Source organism: Mustela nigripes, chromosome 9, assembly GCF_022355385.1.
Source record: "Mustela nigripes isolate SB6536 chromosome 9, MUSNIG.SB6536, whole genome shotgun sequence".
Classification (NCBI taxonomy): domain Eukaryota; kingdom Metazoa; phylum Chordata; class Mammalia; order Carnivora; family Mustelidae; genus Mustela; species Mustela nigripes.
The window spans coordinates 90,288,102-90,308,171 of NC_081565.1; the positions used below are offsets into that span (position 1 = coordinate 90,288,102).

The 20,070-nt window shown below is 56.5% G+C and overlaps 1 long non-coding RNA gene across 1 annotated transcript; it reads right to left on the reverse strand.

Moving 5' to 3' along the window:
- Positions 1-2,097: 2,097 nt before the first annotated feature.
- Positions 2,098-4,554, reverse strand: LOC132025203 (uncharacterized). Its single transcript, XR_009406469.1, has 3 exons — positions 4,070-4,554; positions 3,805-3,972; positions 2,098-2,758 (listed from the first exon to the last, which is right to left on the reverse strand). It is a non-coding gene; the product is annotated as an uncharacterized LOC132025203 (long non-coding RNA).
- Positions 4,555-20,070: the final 15,516 nt, after the last annotated feature.

The window sequence follows — 20,070 nt, forward strand, 5'->3', positions numbered from 1 at the left end:
GTTGCAGTCCGAGTCCTGAGGCCGTCTGCTGGTGGACTTCCCTCTTCCTCTGAGAAATTCCGTTTCTTGTTCAGTCCAGTCCTTCAACGAATTAGATGAGGCCCACCACTTCAAAGAGGGCAATCTGCTTTCCTCAAAGTCCACCAATTTCAATGTTAACCTCCCCCCAGAACATCCTCACAGAAATGTCCAGAATAATGTTGGACTGCCTGTCTTGGCACTGTGGCCCACCCCGTTTGACACATAAAATTAACACACATCACAAACACTTCTCTTTTTCCACCGTGGTGTCCCACAAAAGACTCCAGAAAGGGGGTAGGGAAGCAACACTGGCCTGCAAGAACCGCCAGTGAAAACGTACTGGTTTGCACTCTCGAGGGGGGATCCAGTATGCACGTCCGTAAGTCTAGCCTGCTGTTTGATTTGAACAGGACATTCTCTGGTGTGCATTGGAATAAGGGGGGGGGGGGGATGTGAACGTGAGATTCTGTCACGTGTCCTTCAAGAAAGAGGCATAAGAAGTGGCTCTGGCTCCGACCCTGGGGCACCCGACATGCATGAAGGGCTTTCCTAGAAAGGCTAGTCCATCTCCAAAGTCAAGAACAGTGAGCCAGAAAGCAGCCAACATCCCTTCTCAGATCCCTGGTGATCCTGAGTATCAGAAAGTAATGAAAGGGCAACCTGGCTGTGTGGGTCAAACCACAGAGACTCTGCTAGAAGAAACCCCCAAGGCCCACTGGGTACCACCCGCTGAAGCAGGGGTGAGTGCGGCACGGAAGCACAGGAGAACACATCCGACGTGGTTTCCATGCAGAGACACTCCTCCACACTCAAGCGGAGGAAGGAACAGAAGCACAGGTGAACACAGGGCACGCATCCCTACTCTGCGTAGGTGCTCTTGGAGCGTCCTGGACCTGGATTTCTAGACCCGGAAGCAAATCGAGACTCCTGCCAAAGGAGCTCTTAACTTGCCTTTATTTCCAGTAAATTCCACCCCAAACCAGAGGCTACCCTTTGGGCTTTGAAGTACAGACATCCGGGGAGACGTAAAGGAAGAGCATTGTGCAGCCGCTAGAAAATCTGTAAAGCGCCACATCCTCCAGCACTTTAGGACAAGCATTTAGGGGCAGGTCCTACGGAAGAGTTAGGTTCCCCTGATAGAAATGCTCTCTCAGTCAGGCAAATGCAGATTTTTCAAATACGCTACAGAGCGCTGGGGGTCACACACGACTCTCACGTGGACCCACAGGACGGGAGGGAGGTTGCGCACTGTCCCCCTCCACGTGCTACTGACCACAAGTGTGAGACAAGTGATGTCTGGGAAGACCCAGCCCCATGAGGCCTGGCACCACGTCAGAGCCTCGTCCTGCTGGGGTCCCTTCAGAGTGCTCGTTCGATGCCCCCCACAGGGTTGCGCCGAGCTGCATGGCAGGGCCCTGAGACGAGGACCTGCCCGTGAGGCCCTCCTCTGCGGTGCTGGGGGGGGCGGGTCTGCGGCATCACTCAGGTCCGCACAACGCAGTGCGAGCCCAGGGTAAGTGACGGACCCACGTTAATGCTAGTGCATCAGCACCGGCTTATTAATTACAGCAGATCGAACACAGGAGTGCAGCGTGTTGGTGATAGAAGAACCTGCCTGTGCGACTCCATGAACCACCTGCTCCGTTATACTATAAATCTGTTTTTAAAAGATTTTATTTTTTATTTGAGGGAGAGACAGGAACAGAGTAAGAGAGGGGAGAAGGTCAGAGGGAGAGGCAGACTCCCTGTGCAGCTGGACACCCGACGCAGGACTCGATCCCGGGACTCCGGGACCATGACCTGAGCCGAAGGCCGTCGCTTAGCCGACTGAGCCACCCAGGTGCCCCTTATTCTATAAATCTAAAACCCTACTGAGAAGACCGTCAGAATCTGCTGAGGGCACGAAGGTTGGGGGAGCGTGACACGTCTGGACCAACAGAACGTATGCACGGGGTGTTTCTGGGTGGCTGAGGGCAGCTCCGGAAAGACTTCATGATCTACCTTTTCATTCCCTTTGACCTGGGTACCACACGCACGCATTACCTACTCAACAATAAATACGATGTAAAATTCGGTAACACAAGAATAAAGCCGCTGAAACAAAGCTAGTCCGTAGCTTCAGTAGAAGCAGAGTCCTGGGGAGCAGGAGAAGCAGAAGCAGACAAACCTGACTGAAGAACGGGGCGAGCCACACGCCCAACCCTTAGATGCGCTCGGCTGGTTTCTGTTCTTCTCTTGGCCCAGGGAACACCTCAAATATCGGTAAAGTCCAAAGGGCAGCCCAGATGTCCGACTTCTAAGCCACAGCGCGGTGGTCACACGGCCCCCCCGGCGCACATGGGACAACCTGGCTGGAGCCGAGGACACGGCCGTGGTCTCTACGTTTCCTCGTCCGAGTCTGTCCTCTGGCTCACAGACGTTTCCACCCGTGGACGTGGCTGGCTCTTCCGCTCGGCCAACGCCTCCCTTTTGGTGGGGACGTGCTCGTTCTGGCTGGAAACCTCCAGCCGCGGGAGACGGGGACGCCTCGTGAGAGACGCGCCAGAGGTGAAGATGCCGAACTGTCCCCATGACTGCCCAACCCACAGATTTCTAAACAGATCCAGAGGACAAAACTGAACCCAGTCCAGCAAGGCAGTACACAGGAACCTGCCGGTTCATGAACAGACCAGGGCTGCAGCGCACGGGCGGGAAGAGTGGAGAGACCGTTTCCGTGTTGGTGTCCGTGTTTTCTGATCTAATAAGGAAAAAACACCAAACTCCTGTTAGCGGATCATGTTATTTTATGGCGACAAGGCGACAAGGGGCCAGCTCTTTCTTCCTGACGGTTTTTAAAATGCTGTCGAACACGTCACTTTGGGGTTATGCTATTTCTTCTCTTCGTCAGACTGAATGCTGTAAAGACTTCAACATCATTCTAAATTTCTGGCAAGGAGCTCCAGGACCAAGAAGCACTAATGTCCTCTGTTTAGAGCCTCCTTGAACTATCAAGTGGCTCTCGTGGCTTCGTGGAAGTGGCAGAAAAATAACGCTTTAAGTTGAGGACGTAGTTCACTCCCAGGAGAGGGAAGGGGCCAGGCGGGCGCTCCCGCAGCTCGGAATGTGGCTGCAAAGCTCTTTCTGGGGCTAGCTCCCTCTGTTTCTCTCTCTTCAGCAGGTGCGCAGCCAGTTAGCTTCTGACTTTATTAGTGGGACTGAACTCATTGCAACCCTAGCCAGGGACGCTAACAGCCACTGTGCCCCATGGGATGCTCCAATGGTCCCACCCGAGTCAGGGTGCAGGGTACAGAGTCAAGCCCGGCGAGCTGTGGATGCCCCTCGAGGCAGCAGGCTCGAGGACTCCCCGGGGCATTAGGTAAGCTGCAGCTGCCCTGCTAGGTCTGCTACGTCCAGTGTTTGCAGGTGGAAACCGGAACATGCCGTGATTGCAGGCACACCCAGCAGCAGCTACCGGCAGGGACACAAGCGTGACTGAGGACGGGAATGACCCGTCCTGTAGCCCGTATCAAAGGACTGGTGGGTTGTCTGGAGTAGTTGCTGGAGAGCGGGGCAAGGTCGGGTCCCTACATCTCTGTTCCCCCGAAGTCTCTGGAATCTTCCTGCCCCTCTACTGCAGCCTGGCAAGGAAAGTTTCAAAGAGTCGGGATATAGGACCTTACGGGACACGTTGCCATCACAGTACCTCTGAGGTTAAAAGCAGGGGAAGGTGGCACCAGGCAGCGTGTCCTGCGCCCTCCCTGAAGAGTGAGCCTGTGGGACGATGCCCGCCGCAATCCCACTCACCGGAGCCCGCACGGACACCTGCCGCAGCCGCCTCCGGGCACCCGCGTCTCTCCGGCTCTCTGGGGGGCTGCCTCCCGCACGCAGGGGCTCCCTCAGGCGGGAACGTCCTAGGGGCAGCCCTCCGCCAAATGGGGGGGCTGGTGCAGAAACACGCCCGCTTCCTTGTCCCTGGTGGAGAGATCCCGAGTTCACCGGAGGGGCCCCAGTGGAGAAGAGGCCGCGTCACTCCCCGTCACTGGCTCGTCCTTCCTTCCCTCCGGCTCACCTGTGAGCCGGGCGTCTCCGTCCAAATACAGATTCAGAGCCCGTTACCGCAGGCTGCGCTGCCGGAGGGAAGCCAAGTCAGAGTCCGGCGTCGGCTCCCGACCAGCCGGCTGGTGCAGAGTCTGCAGGCAGTGTGGGCGAGCGAACGGAAGCTGTCCCAGCAGGGTGGGACAGAGCCACACGAGCGGATCAGCTGTAAGTCATTCAAACGGAGTCCAGCCGAAGATCACACCAGGACAGAGACGCAGACCCCGGGGCGCTGACCCTGTCGGCCGTGAAGCTAACACCCCAAACTTTAGTCTGCAGCAGCGACGGGTCTGGCCGATGAGGACGAGGAAGACGGCCCGGGGGGCTCTGTCGGTTGAGCGTCTGGCTAGGTTTTGGCTCAGGTCGTGATCTCAGGGTCAAGTGTTCGAGTCCCGCATTAGGCTCCGTGCTCAGGAGTCTGCTTGAGATTCTCTCTCCCTCTGGCCTCCCCCCCAACTCTCGGCCTCTCTCTGCCTTTAATAAAAAAAAAAAAAAAAAATCTTAAAAGGAAAAGAAAAGGATGACCTCTGAAATCAGAGAAGGAAAGGAATCACACCCAGTAGTGAGGCCCGCACAAGGCCGGCGAGAGCGTGCGCTCACAGCCACAGGCGCCGAGCATGGCGGTCGCTCGGAGGAACTGGAGTTTATGCAGAAAAATGTTACAGAGATAGTCACATTCTCACACCGAGCACAACACATTACCTTACACCTCCCCCATGGACAGTAGCTCAAGATGGATCAAGGGCTCGACTATAAAAACAAACAAAACAAACAAACAAACAAAAAAGCTATGAAACAGGAAAACTAGAGCTTCTTCAGGGTCTCGTGCTAGTCAAAGGGCTCCTAGATGTGGCCCAGAGGCATCGTCCGCAGAAGAAGAAAGTTGAAAAACAGGGTTTAACCAAAATTAAAAACTGTTGATTAATTTTCTATTACAAGAAGGATAAAGACAAGCTAGGGATAAGAAAAACTAATTGCAAACCTTATGTGCATCTAATCAGGAACTTGTATCTAGAATATATGAAGAACCTTCAAAACCCAACAATAAAGAAAAAACTACCATTACAAAATTGGCCAAAAAATTAAATAAATAAATAAATAAAAGAAAAATGGGCAAAATGCATAACACATCTTACCAAAAAGCATGCAGCGATGGCAAACACGCCCATGGAAAGATACTCCACGTTGTTATCCATCGGGGACACGACTTTAAGCCACGATCACCACACACCTGTCCCATCGGCTAAAACAGAGAACAGGGACACCCCCCATGCTCAGGGGTCAGAGGGACTGGATCCCTCATGCACGGCTGAGCCGGATGAACGTAGAACGCAGCCGCCACCCTAAGAAATACTTGGGCAGCTCTTTCTAAACCTGAACGTGCCACTGGCACACGGCCCAGCATTCCATCCGGCGGCATTTCCTCCAGAGGAAGGAAAGCTTCTGTCTGCGCAAAACCTCGTACGCGAATACTCACTGGCTTTATTTGTAACACTCAGAAACTGGGAGCCACCACAGTGTCCATCAAGGGTGAGCGGTTAAGCAAACTGTGGTCCCTCCACACCTCTCCATCTCACTCAGCGGTAACGAGGAACAGGGTATTGGCCCACATGAGAACATGGACAGAGCTCCAGGAAGCTATGCTGAGTGAAAAAGAATAAAGCCAATCTCTAAAGGTTACATACATACAAACATGTGATTCCATGGATATGACAAAAGTATGCAAATAGAACAGGCGAGTGGATGTCAGGGGCCGGGGCGCAGCGGAGGGCAGTGGGTGTGGCTGCGGAAGCCATCCTGAGCGATCCGGACGGCGGGGAAAATGACCTGAGTCTTGCCCGCCTGGAGGCCAGCACCCTGGCTGTGACATTGGATCGTAGTTTTGCAAGATGTTCCCGTTGGAGGAGCACGCATCAAGGATTCACGGGGTGTCTCCGTGCTATTTGCTGCAACTGCACGTGAATTGGCAATTATCTCAAGATAAAAACATTTAACCTTTGGGGCGCCTGGGGGGCTCAGTGGGTTAAGCCTCTGCCTTCGGCTCAGGTCATGATCTCAGGGTCCTGGGATCGAGTCCCGCATCGGGCTCTCTGCTCAGCGGGGAGCCTGCTTCCTCCTCTCTCTCTGCCTGCTTCTCTGCCTGCTTGTGATCTCTGTCAAATACATAAGTAAAATCTTAAAAAAAATTTAATCTTTAAAAATGGAACAAAACACACAGAGAAATGAATACATTTGGAAGAATTTCAACACCATGTTCATGCATAAAGGCAAGTATTTTACTGACTCTTAACACACATTAAAAAAAATGTTAAATGATTATGGAAGCCAGAGACTCAGTAAATAATCAGCTACTTAATAATCACAAACACCGTTTTTCAGTATCAGGAAGGTTTTTAATCCCCCCCGCCCCAACACTTCAGGAAATTCCGTCCTCAAAGCCTCAAATCGCTTCTACTATTGGAAACTAGAAGGATCTCACCGGCATTGGCCTGGGCACTCCGCTACGGGGGTCTGGGGCGGCTGGGGTCTGCACACCAGGTCTCTCTCCACCAGCTCCTCTCTGGTTCCGGGGAGGAGCGCAGCATGGGGGACATGTGGGTGTCGGACAGCTGCAGCGCTGGCCCGTAGGACTGGGCGCGAGGGTGACTGGGAACGGCCCCGAATCGGAGGGCGGAGGAGACTACGTGCAAGCTGAGGCTCAACCCGGGCAAAGAAGGGACAGAAACGAGAAAGAGCCTCCCAGCGCGGGTAAGAGGGCGGACTGGGCGGGCAGCCCTGGGGCCAGTGTCCTCGCCCCCACCGCCAGCTTCCCCCACAACATTCAGAAAATGGTGATCACAAGCCTCGTGACCCTGTCTTGTGGCAAGAAATGACACCAAGTAGGGCAGGTAAATACGTGCGCCGAGGCTCCTCCCACGCACACCCAGGAGCGACTCGGGGAAGAGCCAGGATGACGGCAAGAGAGCCCAGCGGGGGAAGAGGAGGAGAGGCACTATCTGCTAGTTCAGAAACTGGAAGGGGAGGAGGGTTCTCAGAAGCGCCTCTGCTCCGTGGAGCCGTCGGCTGCTCTCCCAGCCGAGATAAAAGCTCTTTGAAAAGGCAACGGTTTGCTTAGAAAACATGCATTTAGAATGCCTTGCAATTATTGACGCTCTCATGAGATCTTGGCAGAGCCGGGTCCCCCTGGCCGCCCGTGTGTGCCCGCCGTGGGCGGCGTCTCGTTGATGAGGACGGGGCATAAAACGAGAGTCCGAGGACCCTGGGTGTGGAACGCCCGTGATGGGAAGCAGATGGCCGCGGGACTGAGGAAGCGCGGAGCCGCACGGTTGTCCACCTCGCTGGCCTGCATCGTGTGTGTGTGTGTGTGTGTGTGTGTGTGCGTGCACGCGCGTGTGTGTGTGTCCTTCCCCTCCCCACCCCTCAAATACTTGAGCTCAGCCGGGCAGCCGTCCAAATGATTCATATTAAATTCTAGCTATATTCAGCACAAAAGTCATCTAGCATCAGAGGATCAAAGCTACATCAACCAACAAGCCCCGGGGAATTGATAAGCAGCTAAAATTAGGTCATCGCCTAGCAGCGGCTTTTGATGGATGAAGTGAAATTTAGCCGCAGGTTTGCTATATAAAGATCGGTTACAGATCTCTTCCTGCAGCCGCAGTGAACTCGCAACAAGCTATCAGGCCCCTGATGAAATGTTTAATCATCTGCGTTTCCCAAAGGACTGCGGCCGGATCCACAGGTTCCTTAGAAGAAGGTGCAGCTTTCTCAGCCCGAGCAGCGTAAATAAACGCATTTTCAGTCCCATGTCCACAGCCTGACCGAGGCTTCTCCCCCCTCCTCCAGGCGAATTCTGCAACGTGATTTTAATCAGTTTTAAAAGCTTTCTGTCCAACGCCTCAGCCTGCGAAGGCTGACCCCGCTCCGCGTTTCAAAGTTCCTCACCTCCTTCGAGCCAGCGCGAAGCCCGATTGCCGGGCCTCCCCCCATCTGCCCCAGGGACCTCGTTTCTGTCCTCTGCCACTTTATTTTTATTTATTTATTTATTTGTCGAGATGGAAGCTTTAACAAATTCACCATTACTGTTCTTAGTTTCGGGGTGGAATTTAGTGACTCATCAGTTGCCTGTAACACCCAGCGCTCACCACCCACCCACCCCCCTCCAGCAGCCCTCAGTTTGCTCCCTAGAGTTACGAATCTCTTATGGCTTTTCCCCCCTCTCGGTTTTCCTCTTATTTTATTTTCCTTCCCTTCCCCTATACTCCGCTGTCTTGTTTCTCAAATTCCACGTATGAGTGAAATCCTATGATAATTGTCTTTCTCTGACTGACCTATTTTGCTTAGCATAGTACGCTCTAGTTCCATCCACGTTATTGCAAACGGCAAGATTTCATTCTCCCCGAGGGCTGAGTAACATTCCTTTGTACACATACACCACTCTTCCTTATCCAGTCATCTGCCGGTGGACACCTGGGCTCTTTTTATAGTTTGGCTTGTGGACGTTGCTGCTCTAAACACTGGGGGCAGGTGCCCCTTCAAATTATTACATTTGTATCCTTTGCATAAATACCTAGTAGTGGAACTGCTGGGTCGTAGGGTAGCTCTATTTTTAACCTTTTGAGGAACCTCCATGCTGTTTTCCAGAGTGGCTGCACCAGCTCGCATTCCCACCAAGAGCGTAGGAGGGTTCCCCTTTCTCCGCATCCTCGCCGACACCTGTCATCTCCTGACTTGTTGATTTAAGCCATTCTGACCGATGTGGGTGCTATTTCATTGTGGTTTTGATTTGTATTGCCCTGATACCAAGGGATGCTGAGCATTTTTTTATGTGTCTGTTGTTCATTTGTATGTCTTTGGAGAATGTCTGTTCATGTCTTCTTTCCATTTCTGAACCGGATTATTTGTCCTTTGGGTGTTGAATTTGATAAATTCTTTATAGATTTTGGATACTAGCCCTTTATCTCATACGTCGTCCGCAAATATCTTTTCCCATTCTGTCAGTTGTCTTTTGCTTTTGTCGACTATTTCTTTTGCTGTGTGGAAGCTACTGATGAACCTCCAGTAGCTCATTTTTGCTTTTGTTTCCCTTGCCTTTGGAGATGTGCTCACCAAGAAGTCATTGCAGCCAAGGTCAAAGAGGTTACTGCCTGTGTTCTCGACCAGGATTTTGATGGATTCCTGTCTCACATTGAGGTCTTTTATCCATTCTGAGTCTATTTTTGTGTGTGGTATAAGAAAGTGGCCCAGTTTCATTCTTCTACATGTGGCTGACCAGTTTTCCCAGCACCATTTGTTGAAGAGGCTGTCTTTTTTTTTTTTTTTCCTATTGGACATTCTTCCCTGCTTTGTCAAAGATTAGTTGACCATTGAGTTGAGGGTCCATTTCCGAGTTCTCTATTGATCTCTGTGTCTGTGTTTGTGCCAGTACCGCACTGTCTTGAGGAGGACAGCTTTGTAACAAAGCCTGAGGTCTGGAATTGTGATGCCTCCAGGTTTGTTTTTCTTTTTCAACATCTCCTTGGCTATTCAGGGTCTTTTCTGGTTCCATACAGATTTCAGCATTGTTTGATCCGGCCCTGTGACAAATGCTGGTGGAATTTCGATCAGGATTGCATTGAATGTGTAGATCGCTCTGGGCAGCATAGACACTTGAACATTTTTTCTTCTAATCCATGAGCATGGAATGTTTTTCCATTTTTTGGTGTCTTCCTCGATTTCTTTCATGAGTGTTCTATAATTTTCAGAGTACAGACCCTTCCCTTCTTTGGTTAGGTTTATTCCCAGGTATCCTACAGCTTTTGGTGCAATTGTAAACGAGATTCCTTGATTTCTCCTTCTTTTGCTTCCTTGTTGGTGTGTAGTCATGCACCTGACTACTGTGCGTTGATTTTATATCCTGTACCTTTGCTGAATTCCTGTTTCAGTTCTAGCAATGTTCGGATGGAGTCCTTCGGATTTTCTGCGTGGAGTATCATGTCGTCTGGGAAGAAGAAGCTTTTGACCTCTTCTTTGCTTATTTGAATGCCTTTTATCTCTTTTTGTTGTCTGATTTCCCTCTCACTTTAGAACCACACATCCCCTTCCAGAATGGGACAGTTTCCTCTCTTCGTTGGTTGGTTTCTAAGGGTTTGGGCTGGAGACCGTGTTGCCTGGGGTCTGGGTGCCTGTGGCTGCACCTCAGCCTGCCTGGGTCTGGATCCTTCCCCACGGGCCGAGTTGGTGCTGCAGGAACCCACAAGGTCTGGGTCAGAGGTCGGTCCCAGCTCCCAGAGGTGGCCACAGCGCCAGGCATACCCAGCACCAGCGGCCGTGCCCAGGGACTGCTGAGCCTCCAAAGGTAAAGACTGCAGAGGCACAGGGGCTTCCGTGGGCTCAGCCGATCACAGGGAGGCAAATGGGCCTTGAACTTAAGAAAGGCTAAGGACAGAGCCCCCTCGCGAAGGAGACAGATTCCAGCCGGGGGGGTGGGCCCTGGTGCTGCCCCTCCCTCATTCCAGGGAAGGGGATCCTCCTGTACTGGGCCCCAGGAGAGCCGGGTATGGGTAAGGCTTGGGAGACGAGGGCCCTGTGTTAGGGCTGCGCCCCACCTCCCTGACCAGGGCTTGTACAGCCTGGACTCCCCAGCATGCCACAGAGGGGACTGCCTTGCCACGTGCCAGGGTGGGCTGAAAGATGGTCCCAGGGAGCCGGCAGGGGGCAGCAGAGGTCAGGGAGGGACCCTCTGGACCTGCCCAGTCACCCCTTCCCCTCTCTTCCCTGCTGGCTAGTCACGTAAGGCCATGATTACTGTGTTATCCCAGAAGCACCACCAGGCCTGCCAATGGCTTTTCATCTGCAAATCTCATGCCACTTGCTTCCCATTCTAGCCAAACACCCGACTGGCTTTGCTGGGATGATAAACCCTCTGGGGCAGGCCTGCTGCTATTCTATTAACCCAGCGTTTCAGCAGCACGGCTGCTGAAATCCTACAGCTGTTCCCTGGCGAGCCCCTGGGGCAGGGACCCTACCAAGCGTCTGGTGAGGCGGCCTGGGTGGGGGGCAGCGGGAGCTCTCCTGGGGGAGCCCGGCTGACGCGGGAGCCGGCCGTTGGCAACAGGAACCACCGGACGTGTGCGCGCAGTGCTTGTTCTCGGCTCTGTGTCTGTGCCTGACTTGGTTAGGGTTCCCCGAGAAGCCACACTTGGATAACGTTCCCGTACTTGAAGCATATCAGGGGGGTTGTTCCCAGAGCTGGAGCAGGACGCAAGGCCGGGACAGGGACAGGAGACAGGTCGGGGAAGGCAGGAAGAGAGCCCGTTGTCACAGCTGTGGCCGGGGTGACTCAGCAGAATCGGGACCCCCGGCGCCAGGGAGGGAAGTCGCCGGAGTGTGTGTAAGCTGCTCCGGGCCCCGGTGGAAGGTTGGCCGGGCGGGGGTGGGGGCATGACCTGCAGGTGTCCCGGCCCTGCCGGAATGTGGGGCCGGAGTGGGGTGGCAGGCCCGCGCTGCCGGGAGTGGGGGTGTGGGGGGCTTGCCGGCAGCCCTAGCTGCTCCAAGAGTTGGTCCTCAGAAGCACTGTTCCAAAGCTCCGCTCTGAGCCCCAGGTCAGGGGGGGGGGACCTTTCTGTTCGTGTCCATGGCCCGTCGTGTGCATCTTCCACACAGCAGGTGCTGAGGTCATGCCACGGGGGACGGCGTGCCCGTGGGTGGGCCCCTCCACCAGAGGCCTATTCCCTGCGGCCTGGAAATCACAGCAGGTGCATTTAGGAGTCACCTTCGTCTACCGCGCAGATGGTGCGAGCCGGGGCGGCGGACTCCGTCCTCCACAGTGGCCACACGCGTGGGCTTAGGCCATGCCACCAGTGCTCCTTAGGGTGCGACACCAGCTTCCTCGCGAGAGCTGGCGTCTATACTCTGTCCCGGGATGTACGGTTGAAGCCTAAGTCCCAGGACCTCCGCCTGTCACTGTGTTTGGACACGGGGTCTTCGAAGAAGTAATTACATTTAAATGAGGTTGTTGCCAGGGGGGACAGTCAAGGTGACCGGTGTCCTTATGAGGGAAGAAGTCGGGACGGAGGTGCAGGCGGAGGAACATCCGCGTGAGGACACAGGGTGCAGACAGCCGCGGGCTGCAGACAGAAGGCTCAGCCCCAGCGAGCCCCTGCTCACACCGCATCCCCGGACATGCGGGCTCCGGGCCACGCGGCGGGGAACGCCTCCGTCCGAGCTACGGTCTGTGGCACTTGGATCTGCAGCGCCGGCAAACTCCTTAGCCGGGGCACACTTGGTCCCGGCCTCACCAGCAGAAGGCCGCGCAGGCGACTCTGTGACTGCGGGTCTAGGTCGGCTTCCTGTCTCTCCAGGTCTAGGTCGGCCACCATGCTGTGTGGGGCCCCAGCTCGCCAACATGGGGAGACCCCAGCCGAGGGCTGACAGCAATCACCAGACGCTGGGGGACTGAGGCCACGGGGCACCCCAGGCCCCAGACTCAGGGTCCTTCGGTTGAGGTCCTGGGCATGGTGGAGCAGAGCCCAGCGACCCTCTGCGCCCCGTCTGAATTCCCAGTCTACCCAGCCTGTGGGCATAGTGGCGAGCGGCACCATAAAGCAGCCTCGGTTCACCAACAAGAACACCCGCGAAGAGAAAGTCGTGACTTTCCAAGGTCACAGCTGGAAGGAGGCGGGCGCGGGCAAGCGCCTTCCCTGTGAGGAGTGGTCGTCAAGGGGCTCTTGCCGAGATGGAAGCTCGCCCAGCCAGCGGCCCGGGGGAGGCCCCTCGCGTGCGCACGCCGGCTGTCCGCCCGCCACAAGGACGCTCCCCGCGAACTGTGTAAGCGAATCTGCTGGCTGAGCTCCAAGCAGTGGCATATTTATTGAAAACATTCCTCCCCAAAGAGACGGCCAGAACTGATTCTCAGCCGACGGCGTCGGACCCCTGTGCCAGCCCCGTCTTGGCAGCATGGTGGGGTTTCTGATCACTGGCAACGCTTTTAGTCCTTCCACAATTATCTTCGCAACCTGATATAATACACTTAAATCAGCAGACGCAGAATCATCACTCGGAAGCTTTATCTGGTGTCCTCATGCTGCGAGAGCCGAGGGAAGCAGCATAATTATACCGGTTTCCTTTTTCTTGCTCTCTCTGCATCTCCAAATTCTTGCTAATTATATAATTATCTCTAAATTGTCATGCTGGAGCGTTTGCGTCCCGCTCCCTATCTGGAGTTTCCACGCGCGCCGCCTGCGTGTCTCTCTTTAGGCAGACGCGGTGCCCGCCGCCCGGTGTCCGGTCGCAGCCCTCGAGCAGGGCGGCTGGCGCGGGGTCCACCAGCAGCTGCTTATCGGCGGGGCTCCCGGGGCCACAGGCGCCGAGTCCCTGCTTGTTTGCTGTTTTCTCGTCCCTGACTAGTTGGCAGCCTTTCGGGCACCACCCCTCGCCTTCGGGGGTTTCCCACAAAGGACACATTTTTCCTTAGCTTTGACTTTCATGGAGATGCACAGGCTGGATTGTTCCTTTGACTTTTAGCCATTTTGTGTGCATGTTGTTCACCTGTCCTGGGTTTACGAGCCCAGACCCTTCGCGGGGTCTCTGCTGATTATGAGCAGCGGCTCTGCAGGTTCTGCTGGTGGTGACCAGACACAGCTGAGGGACGGTGCTGGAACGGATGGGCAGGGGAGCAGGGACGTCTGATGCCCAGCTTCCACCTGTCCCTGCCGAGCACCGTGCCCTGGGGCCTCTTTACCCGGATGGCTGGGGTCGCTAGTGCACCGTAAAGCCTGAGCTGTCCACGGTGCAGGCTGCCCTCGCCTCTCTGTCTCTCGGCCGTCCCGCAGTCCGACAACAAAGGACGGCTGCGGCTGACCAGTCGACTGCAAGCCCCCTTCTTCCAGAGGGCCCTGGAGTAGATCGCGAGCCCCCTGGCCCGCCACAGTCTCCCGCGTCTCGTGCTGCTTCTCGTCCTGCTGCTAGAATGGCTCTGCCGAGAGCTCTCCGGGAAGATCATGTCCTGGTTTCAGTCCTGCTACCCACGTAAGGGCCCTGCTTGTTTCCTGCAGCAGCTTCACTAATTAGAAGAGATTAACCTTGGATAGAAACACAGCCTGAACGTGTGCAAATCATATGAAACAGTGACTTTCACAGTGGGACAGAGGGCAGCCTAAGGGACTTATGTCTGTGAACAGCTGTGCCCTCAAGGCGATCCCCAGGGCTGTTCCACCGGGACGGGGCTACTGATGTCCTGGGTTCGCAGGGACCCATACGGGTCACAGAAAGGTCATGGGTGGGATTACTGCTCTGTTTCCCCAGCTCCCAGGGAATCTCAGTGAGGGGCTGGGGTCTGGAGTCCTGATCTGTACTGGAGTATGTGGCCTTCGGGTGGTGACCGTGCCTGCTTTCCTCCTGAAGTAAATGGGAAAGTGAACTCAGGTGAAGTCAAAGTCATGTGTCACTTTGGGTCGCAGGTGCCTCCAAGAAGTTTCAAACCAGAAGAAGCATCTTCAGAGGCAGAGGGAGACAGAGAATCCCAAGCGGACTTCCCAGTGGGTGCAGAGCCCACCGCGGGGCTCCAATCACGCTCCTGAGATCTGACCTGAGCTGAAATTCAGAGTCGGACCCTGTGCTCGCTCCGACAGCACATATACAGAGTCGGACCCTAACCTCCTGAACCCCCAGGCGCCCCCGCTCTAACTGTTCTGAAGGGCACAATTCAGTGGCCTTTCGTGTGTTTACACTGTTGGGCAACCATTTCCGCCCTCTAACTTCAGAGTATTTTCATTACTCCAGAAGGAAGCCCTGTGCCCTGTGAGCCTCCTTCTGACCTGCGGTCGGGCTCCCGCCCTCACCCGGTGACCTCAGGACCACACACAACCCCAGCGCGCGTACGTCGGCTGCTCCCCACCGCCTGGCCTCCGTCTCCAGCAAACCCTGGCTCCCAGGCACCCCAGAAACCTTTTTAAGAAGGAAAGGCAAAGGGGCTGCCTGGGTGGCTCCGCTGGTCGTGCACTGACTCTTGATTTCAGTTCGATCATGATCTCAGGTCATGGGATCGAGCCCTGCGTCGGGCTCTGTGCTCAGTGGGGAGTCGGCTCCGAGATTCCCGATGCTTCTGCCTCTATCTCCCACCCACTCTGTCTCTCAAATAAATACATAGGTAAATTTTAAAAATGAAGGAAAGGTATAATATGGTTTATAAATATTTGTTCCTAAAATCCTCAATTTTTGAAGGCAGTTTAATGCTCCCTGGAACTTTACTGTATACGCACTGACCTGAGCACATGTACGTGTGGACGTCGGTATGTGTCTACAGGTTTCTGCAGCTCAAATACACGGTCTGAGAGTTGCTTTTTAAGAATGTTATTTATCAGATATTAGATTCCGCTGAGTCCTGTCTTCCCCTGACTGTCAGGACAGAGCTGGACCTCGTGTCCCTGTGCGAGCAGGTGGGCTGGTTCGCACGTACGTGCAGGGGTGTGGAGTCTGAACTGGGGGCACGGGGACTCGAGGACACACTGGGTCCCCACACACAAGCTGACACGGGAGCGCACAGACTGGGGCTCTGAGCAGGGCAGCGGGTCAGGAACAAGCAGTGTCCCCGCCCTCTACCGACGGGACCTCGAGATCGCCGAGAGAAACGCAAGAATTCGTGTTCCTCTCGTGTCTGGGGTTTCGTTAAGGTTTCTTTGCTTTTCTTTCTGGGGAGGCTGCATCTCACCTGCCCGTGGGAAGTTCTTCCACAAACCTGCCTGGTAATGAGTTTTCTAAGTTCAATCAAAGTATGCCGCCTTCCCACCAGAGCCTTCGGGGGGAGTATGAATGGACGGGCTCCCAGCGCCGGATTGCCAAGCCTCACGCTGCCCCCCAGTTCTCAGGGCACCTACGTTCTTGCTGCGTTTCGAGGGATCATGGGGCCAAGAGCTCAGGACGTCCAGCTGGGCTGGGCAGCTGCCGCAGTCCTTTGCAGATGCGACAGCTCCACAAGTCACCCCAAGGGCCGGTCAAGGGGTGTGCCCGTGCCGCCGAGCGCAGGATAGACTGACAACACGGTAGCTCGGAGACTCTGCACTTCCAGGACCAGGGGTAAGAGCCGCACAGAGCACGAGGCAGAGCGCTGTCCAGAGCCGTGAGGTCACGGTCACAGCACCAACGTGGTTTCCGTGTTTCCTCCTCTTCATATGTACTTCTCTGTGAATGGGAGTTATTTGTGGCAAATGAATATTTACCTCCCAAAACGAAACCCGCATGAGAGATGGATGCCACAGCCCAGAGAGGCAGATGAAGAAGTCATCCTCACTAGGTGTGTGTCATGCGTTCACAGACCCCTGCTGCCAGTACCCGTGTTGCTTAGTCGTGGGAAATCGGAGATCTGAGCAGAGTGTTTGTGAGTGGCGTATACTGAAGCCAGTGAGACGGATGGACGGATGGACCGATGGACAGATGGACTGATGGGCAGATGGACCGATGGACCGATGGACCGATGGACGGATGGACGGTGGACGGTGGACGGTGGACGGTGGATGGCGGTGGATGGAGGGAGCGAGGCCTGACGTGTGATGGAGCAGACGCAGCAAACTGTTACTCGCATCGTCTGGGTGGTGAGGGTACCGGGTCCCTTTTAGCTTTTCTCTAAGTTTGCAGTTGTTCGTCATCGGTGTTGGAGAGAAAGCCTGTGGCCGAGTGTCCCTCACAGTTTCGTCCTTCACAAACCCAAGGAGCTTGTTAAAATCAAACCCCTGCCCCCGCCAGGCCCCCATGCGAGTTTCTGGGAGCGAAGACAGAGCCGCCGTTGGCACCCCGTGCCGCACTTCTTAGGGACCTGGCGTGTTCAAGACACGGGACAGAAGTGCCCGGGGAGCACTCACCCCATACACCAGGCGCAGCCCTGCCTCTCAGCACAGGAGCCCACAGCGGCTGTCTCCAACGAGCGGCTGTGGGCCCGACAGCTGGCCGCGGTGCCGGGGAGCAGGCCGCCAGCCTCCAGCCTCTGGGGCAGCAGAAGCCTTCCCCTCGGACATCGGACGGTGGGGAGGTGCCCCGCAGCCACACGTGCGAATTACACCATGAGCCGACCCAGGAAACAGCCGGACAATGCTGAGGTTCCCCACCCAGCCCCTGCAGCCGACCCTGCAGAAAAGATGTACAAAGAAACAAAATGCCAATGTGGGTCTGTACCCAGGAATGTCATGCTGTGTGACCCTAGGGTCAGCTGTCATCTGCAGGGCCAGGAGCCAAATATTAGTACGGGCCCTGCTTCAAAAATTGTTAAGAATTTCAGAATGGGGACAGCGGAGCAGGAAAACCAGCCCCGGCTGCCTCCAGGCGTGGGGCCCCGAAGCCGGCCCCGGGAGGCGTGTTCCGGGGGGCTACAGCCACGGAGCCAGCGACACAGGGCACTTGAACGTTTGTGCTTTTGAAATCCATTATCTGGTCCAAAATTATACACATCCCCACCATAATCCCAGGAACAGCCTGTGTTTCCTAATTAAGTCACCGGCTCCACATGGTGTGTTTTTCACCTGAAGTGTGGCGGACGGGTTCTTGGTGCACCGCACACATGTCTCCCAGGCACCCAGGAGGCCTCTTGGTTCTAGAGGAACAGCGAGAAGGGGCAGAGTCTCCACATGGAAGTGACAGAGAAGGAAAGACACAAGTCTGATGACCACACGTCACCCTGCGCTTGGGGGCAGAGGGGCCGGGCTGGGGGCTGCACTGGGACCTCTCACCATTTTGAGATTCCCGAGCTCTCTTGTTTTACCCTGAAGGGTTAATTGTGCAGGCCGTGTGCGTCCTGGGCTGTAGGGTGAGGACGTTTGAGCCCGTGGTCCCCCACGAACCTTCCCCTGTCCCTGAGCGTGCGCCCCGGACCCTGAGCCCCCCAGGCTACACGTCCCGGTGCCCCCAGCCCTCGGGAAGGACAGCCCCGCGGTGCCGGTTCTCCGCCGGGTTCGATCCGAGGGCAGTGGGCTCCAGACGCACAGTGTGAGGCAGGTTTGTAGTAAGATCGGCCAAGACGAGGTTAGGGACGGGCTCCCTGGCCTTTTTCTCGGAAGAACCAGATTCCCCGAGGACGAGGCAAGCGCGGGGCCTCCGCGTCGGTCACGCAGGCCCTCCTCAGAGCCCCGGACGATGAGCCCGAAGTGTCGCGTAGGGCCGCGCCGGAGCCCTCAGCAGAGCGCCCGCAAGTGGGACACGCCTACGGCCTGTGGCTGCAACGCCGCGGAAACGTTTGCCGGGACCCTGCACAGGCACGTGTCGCCTCGAGCCGCGGCTCCCTCCTTGGACTGGCTTCGGTGGGGCGGCTGGAGAGCCAAGGCCGGGGGGCGCCGCTCGCGCTGCTGGGGGCGAGTGTCCGGATCCTTCCCGGGGCCCCAGTGTGGCTCCCCGAACTGATGCTCCCCCACCCGCTCCCAGCCTAGGGACCCCTGCGTTCACACCTCACGAAGGTCTCCTTCACCCCCTCACCAGCAGTGCTGCGGCGCAGAAACACCCGGGGGCCTGGCGCGCTCAGACACTTGGATGTGAGCCGCGTGGCCGGCGGCACAAACGCTCACAGGGCAGGAGCGAGGTCGGCACAGAGAGGGCTGAACACACGACACACGCCGCAGAGGCCCGAGACACACACGCAGGCCCCCGGGCACACACGGGAGTGCGCACAGGCACCCGCTCAAACACGCCGGCTGACAATGCTCACAGGATTTGCACCGTCGCCGCGGGCACCTCAAAGCGGGACTGTGGCTGGCTCTGGGGACGCAAGTGGGACCTGGCTGGCCACGTGGAGGCGGCCGGGGGCGTTAGGAAGGACACCTCGCGCCCATGCCGGTGACGTACATCTTCTCCACGGCCCCCGGGAGATGCGGTCAGAACGACTCAGTAAGCAGGCTTGGGTAGACCAAACGGGCCCGGGACCGACCCAAGGTCGGCGGCAGGCCCAGTGTCTGGACCAGTGACGTCCAGGTCTGGCTTACCGCCCCCACACGCTGGAAATGAAGAAGGAAATCACGCGTTCCTGCGTGTTCTCTGCCACTAGTCACTGGCCACGTGCTGGAGGAGACGCCCCGCTGGGTCCTGCTGGGAAGCGTTGGCCGTGGAGCCATCTGTGGTCTCCTCGGAACAGAGACTGAGCCATGGAAGGCTCCGGGCTGCCCCGCACAGGCACGGAACCCTCTGGCCTCTTCTCCTTCTAGAACCGACAGTCCATCTTCTCCAGAGGAAAGCTGCTCACTCTGGACAGCAGAAGGGTGTCGAGGTCGCAGGAACAGGCTTCGACCGAGCACGTGGCCCACGGTTCCTGCAGAGAACCAGGCTCCGAATCACGCAGCGAGGACGTTAAACGTCATAGTAAGGACATGAGTGTCACATGCGTGATGTTGGTGCAAGAGTCTCTCTCGGTCGAGCCCCGGGCTGCGCCCCTTCCGGTGTCCGAACCCTGCGCCGTGCGGGCGACCTTTGTGCCTGTGTCGCGCTCAGGAAATCAGGGAGTAGGGATTTTCAGATGCGGCGCACTCCGCCCCCATGCCGCTCCCCTTCTCACGGCTGCATGCCCGCCGCGGAGGGGGACAGCCGGGTCCCCATCCGACGCGGATCTCCCGGCTCCATCATCGTGAACGCACACTCATGACCCGCTCAGTGCCTGTCTGGTCACCTTCCCGCGCCGGCCCCCGAGCAGCGCTCCCAAGCCCAGGCCTGTGGTGCCGGCAGGGAAGACCGCGGCTCTCCGGGGCGCCCTGCGGGACAGCGTGGACACCTCAGCCCTTGCCCCCCTCCAGAAGACTGAAAGTCACCTCCAGGATGGCGGAGGCCGGGGCGGGGACTCGGGTGGCGGCAGAGCCTGAGGTCCTGCCGGGACGGACCGAACACCAGTGGCAGGAGATGCCCCGCCCCGGGGGGAGAGTAGCCGGCGGGCCCACCTTCCCGCTTGTGCAGCATCTACGCGGGTAAAAGACAACATTCAGCCCGGCAAGCTTGCCAATCTAACTAGCATTGTCCGACGCCCATTCGTGA